Below are 6,014 nucleotides of genomic sequence, written 5' to 3' on the forward strand. Positions count from 1 at the left end.
CAGAAGCCCTGATCCCGGTCGAAGTGGGAGAGCCAACTATGAAATACTTTCGGGTAGACAAAAAGCAAACAACGAAGCATTATTGGTCAGATTGGACTTGCTCGACGAACACAGGGACTTGGCACATATAAGGATGGGGGTCTAGAAATAGAGAATGGAAAGATATTATAATCGAAGATTCAATCTCTGTTATTTCAAAGTGGAAGACTTGGTTTTAAGGAAAGTGACTCAAAACACCCGGGAGCTCAACATAGGGAAGCTGGGTCTGACGTGGGAAGGCCCTTACCGGGCTTCAGCTGTCACCGGAAAAGAATCATATGAATTGAAAAATCAAGACAGAGTAAAATTGCCAAGCAACTGGAATGTGGCACACCTCAAAGGATACTATTGTTGATGAGCACCGCATATACTGAAAGTATATGCTCCACTATTTTTCCCTTCGTCCAGTTTTGTCCCAATTGAATTTTTCTAGCAAGGTTTTTCATGAGGCAATAATAGAAAACATACTGCAAAGGAAGTATCATCAGCAGAAATAAGATCTTTAAACGACAAGGCGTTGAAATAATGAACAGCTACAGGACGGTTAGATAATCGTTTGCTCGGTAGCAAAGTTCTTACCGGGAAATAAAGCTTGCTATCGGGCCAAAGGTTACTCGACCGTTCACGAGTGCAAGCCACTAGGGGTGGTTAGATAGTCTTTGCCTCTATAGCAAAAATTCCTAATGGGATGTGAAGTTTGCTATTGAATCAAATATTATTCAACCATTCATTAGTAGAGTCATCAAAGGAACAAGACTTTCAATGTTCAAATTCGCATTCTTCGCATTCGAATACTGGGGGGGGGGATGATATGAGAATACAACAACATGATTGCCACATAAACCGGGACTACGAAATCCGAGAACAAAGTTGTATCATCGAGACCGGGGACTGCGCGGCCAACCCCGTAGAAACAAGTTGTACAAATTAGCCACAAGTAATGTCAATTTCATTTTAGCATAATGCATGCTTATGTACTTTTGAAAATGGAAGGAATAAAGTAAAGTCCTTTTATTTTTATCTTGTTTCTTGTCCGAACGATGAATTAATTTTATCATTTGAAAGTTAATCAAGTACTTCAAATGCTAGTGCCGGAATGAACATGCAACGTTCTCTTCAAGAGAAAGGTAAAAATAAGAGGACCCTTTCTTATGAAACACTCACAGTAAAGAGTTGGTTCCCGAAGAACTTATGCACCAAATCCAAATGCCATCAGGGAAAAGTGCACGCGAAGCCTTGCATAACTCGGTGCAAAAAGTAAATTTTGCACAATGCTTGAACGAAAAAGTACTTTTATATATAACAAACGTGCCAAGCAGCGCAAGTACAAAAGTATGAAAAAGGCAAAGGGAAAAAAAAGCAAAAAATTAAGATAATGCGTCCCCGAAACTTGGGGGAAGAGAAGCATTTGTTCCCCAAGAGAAGTAGGTTGATCTGCCGATGGCTCAAGACCTTGGCCGTCATCGTCATCCCCTTCAAGTTCCTCCTCAGTTCCCGAGAATGCGGAATCGGAACTAGAAGATTCATATGCACCAGGCTGAACCGGAAGGCCCCTTCGGGCAGTTGACTCTAGTTCACGAGCCTTGGCGATCTCGGCATCAAAATTATTGAAGCTCGCTTTGGCCTCTTCTACGGTTTTTCTCCTCATGCTATACATTGAGTATGTTTTTTCAACAATGAGGGAAGCTGCTCAGTGTTGAAGCTCTTCCTTAAGCTCGTCAACCTCGGTCGAAAGTTTATTCTGCTCAAATCTAGCGGCCTGAAAGCTAACTTCAAGGTAACGGATAATGGTGTTATAAACTTTATTGTGCTCTATGACCTTCTTATACTTCTCTTCCATCCGGGCATACTTCTGCTCGGCAGAAGCAGCCTCTTCAGCTTTGGAGTTCAAGGCTACTTCCAAATTATATAGTCTTTCAGTAGAGGCAGCCTCACGCTCGGCAGCAACAAGAATAATATTTTGGACCTCGGGCGGTCACTACCTCTCTTAGCTGAGGGTCACTACCTCTTGCTCTCTCTGCTGCAACCGAGCCTCCAACTCAACGGCTTTCGTAGCTTATGCTTCCAGTACCGGGAGGCGAGCAACAATTTGCTCCTGCTCGGCCAATAGTTGATCCCGCTCAGATGTGAGTTTCTCTTTTTCAAGGATTAACTTCTGAAGGCCCTCGAAAGCAAGGAAGTTAGCCTTCTAAGCAAAAGTTCAAATTAAAAATCTCGTCATAGCAAAGATAGAAGAAACAGTAAAGGGAACAAATATCATACTGCTATTGTGTTGTGCATAACATTGTTTACCATACACTCCCTCGAGAGAGAATGTATTTTGTTCTTATCTTTCTCTGAAGCCAGAGGCTTCAGGTAATTGGCGAGTTCTACCGATCGAGATAGCATATGGCACTCTATAGAGATCGAGAGAAAGACACACCTTCTCTTATGAGGATTTGCGAAGGGGGACGAATATTTATGCCCCAAATTCCCATGGACTGGGGATTGGGGAGGAGTGACATCCTCCTCTCGGATATTTGTGGCCAGTGGGAATGATGTAGCAGTTGCTGGTAGCGAAGGCATGGTTGGCGAAGAAGGAGATGAAGCTGATGACATTGTGGTTTGGGAAGCAGATGTGGTAAAATCAGTGTTAGTTATTAGTTGCTCATAAACCAAAGACAGAAGGGGTCCGGTACCCAACCTCATTGTACCGGGAGCAGCGACTGGGACTCGGAAGCGAGAGCTGGCATCTTCCACTATATCAAACTCTCCCCAGAGTGCCTGTACATAGTCCTCGGTTGGTGTAACTAGCTCAACAGATTAAGAATTTTGTTAAGCTGATGAAAGTCGTCGTCTCCTCTATAAAGAAGGCCCTTCATCACTGGCTCCCCCATCATCATCGATCACTACAGTGTCTGCGACCGGCTCGGGCGCGGGGGCTTTTACCTTTTGATTTTTACCCTCGGGCGTAGAGAAACATCGCCTTTTTTGTTGCTTGTTCTCCGACCAAGGACTCTTAGAGGAAGCACCTGCACCGGAAGCAAGTCTGATAACACTTGTTCGGGCGAAGGCCTCCTGCAACAACCTCACCGCATCGGCGGGATCAGCCAAAATGTCCTCCTCGTGGATGGTAACAGAGCCCTGCGGAAGACCCGAATTCAACAAAAAGAGAAGGTAGCCATTTTTCTTATACGCGAAGTAAAAATAAGATTAGCTCGAAAATTAACTTACCATGATTTTTGGCCTTCCACCGGTATTTGATGGCCAGTTCTTTCCACCGACGGGTCTTAGGTGTAGTAACATCCAAAATCTTTTGGACCCACTAGTCCAAGCCTTCAACCCTTGGTGGTATCCACCGAGTTGTTGAAATAATAAAAAGAGAAGGATCGGTAACATCATGAATTAGCCTTTAATTAGAGAAAAGACAGACGTTGAACTTACGTGTACAATTCCATGTTTCAGGAAAGGATGGAGTTGTGGCCGGGATGATATCTCTGGTGGCAACTACAACGAACCCATCCATCCATCCATGGTCGTTGTCGTCATCCATGCTGGTGAGCAAAGCATGATGACCACGTTTGCTAAAGTTTATCATTCCCCCACGGAAAAGCTTGGGGGAATAAATCAATCAAGCCAGAGTGAGCTCTTCCCTCGTCTCCTGCATAACCACCGAAGATAGGCTACTATCCGCCACACAAAAGGGCTCACCTGTGCCAAGCAGACTTGATAGCGGAAGCAAAACTCCAAGATTACAGAGTCAAGTCCACTGCTCAATGAGAACGGGCCCAAAGTGAAGGGGTACATGTAAACGTACGTAAAACCCTTCTTGGGGAAGGTTATCTGCTCATCTAGATCGGGAGCGATGATGTTCAAATCATAGCAACCACATTCTTCCTTCACATCAGGAATGCTAGAAGGACGGATGGAAGAAGGGTATGCACCGATAGCCCATGTGCGAGAGTTAGCATAAGGGGACTTCTTTTCAAAGTCCTTGTCTGTAATAAGTCTTCTAGGGATAATAGTGCTCATCGTAGGAGGATCGACATCATCAGTGCTTTCTTTGTTCTTTGAAGAGCTGGAGTTCTTGGAATAGGATGCCATGGTTAGCAGAAGGAAGTAAGAGTTTCTTTGAAGAAGAAGGTTAAAGAAAGTTAAAAGCAAGAGAGAGTTGAGTAAGAAAAGTTGAGAGAGTTCGAAAAATTGTAAAGTGTAAAAGGAGAAGAATGAAGCGTATAAGTAAAGGAATATGCGGCTAAAATCGTGGCTATGATTACCTCGAGAACCGGCAAAAGTATTGTTGAATCGTGGAGTGATGCGTGTTCGGAGCATTAAATGCAGAGAAACGTGAGTCTAATCAAGCGTCAGAAACTTTTCAGAAGGGATCAAAAAATTTTCCGCCAAGAAAGGTATCTTCACCAACTTCCCGATGACACAAAGATGTGCCACCGGGAAGCAGGGGGCTATATGTATAGGGTAAAATCGGTTCATATTAAAAACGTGCATAATAGAGCGATACGTGGAACCGGAGACAGATGGAAAGTGAGACAAGTGGAAACCAAGACCGGGGACAACAGCTTCGGTTAGTACCGAAAGAGCTGCTAGAGGGAATATTGCTAATAAAGACAAACGAATGCCTGTCACTCGATAGTATTTAATGAAGAATATTCTGTAATATTAAATACACAATCTGTTATAGAGAATTGTGGCATTCATAATCTGCCGTTACACATTCTTCAATGGCCCCCATAATTATCATTTAAGAGGGATTTGATCCTAGGACCTTGTTCCCTATGTACAACTATAAATAGTGATCTCAATAGCCATTGCAAGGGGACGAACTTTTTGACAAATTTATGCTATATACCATTTAAAAGCTCAATAACATTTCATTTCTTGCTTATTAAGATTCACATTGCTGCCTTCGGAAGCTCTGCTCACGGAGTCAAGCTATCTATTGTCTTACCTCAATTTCAACGCTAAGTCTTGCATTTTTATTTAATTTATTTATCATTTTGGGATCAAAACGATTCGCTCGTCTATAAACAACATATAAATTCAACTATACCATTTTACGGGTAAACAAATAGGCTTTTGTACAATATTTTGTTGAGTTGAAAAAAAATGAAGTTGAAGTTGACAAAAATATTAGATAGATGAAGATGTGTTTAACCAAAAAATTACTAGAATTTTTTTTTAAATATTTGTGAGTGATTTATTTTACTTGAAACACCCTTTAAATAATTTTACTGGAATTTTAATATTTATACATACTGATACTAAAATCAATATTTATAAATATTAAATTTAAGTATTGTTTATAGCCACAATTTCTCGAATTAAAAAAAAAAAAAGAGCTGTTAGCATTGCATCTTGAAAGGGGTCCAACAGCCGCCAACATGTCAGCCAGGTCAGCACACCAGATAATCTAAGCAAAATACACAAAGGAAAGCAATGCAGAAAATTTCCTTAGCAAAACGAATTTAAGAACTAAATTGAAAGAATTAAGAAAACACCGATCATTTTTAACATTATCATAAAGATTATTTTCCGTACACGTGACGTGAGCACAAAAAGTTAAAAGGAATTCCATCATTTTATTTATGGTCCATCCCAAAATACTTTTCTCATTAAATAGATAAGTTTTACCTCCATAATTAAAATTACTCATATAATATTACAATATTTGTTCGGAACTTCAATTTGACATGTTACCAATTGTGTGATTTTACCAAATTTCAAAATATTATTTTAAAACTTTCTTTACTATATGTAATGAAATAATCTAATTGAATATTTTAGTTCTAATATATGTGCCGATCACATTGAATCTACTTTATTTGCACTGAAGAATAAATAGTCTTTAGTTCTTAATCCTTTGAAAGGCTCTAACTACAATTGCAAAGGTATAATTCCAATTATTTTTCCCCAAGAAATTAAAATAGGAAGAAAATAAAAAGAAAGTCGAACTCTTCATCATAAACACCCAAAAAAAG

This window comes from Nicotiana tabacum, chromosome 9 (assembly GCF_000715075.1).
Source record: "Nicotiana tabacum cultivar K326 chromosome 9, ASM71507v2, whole genome shotgun sequence".
NCBI lineage: Eukaryota > Viridiplantae > Streptophyta > Magnoliopsida > Solanales > Solanaceae > Nicotiana > Nicotiana tabacum.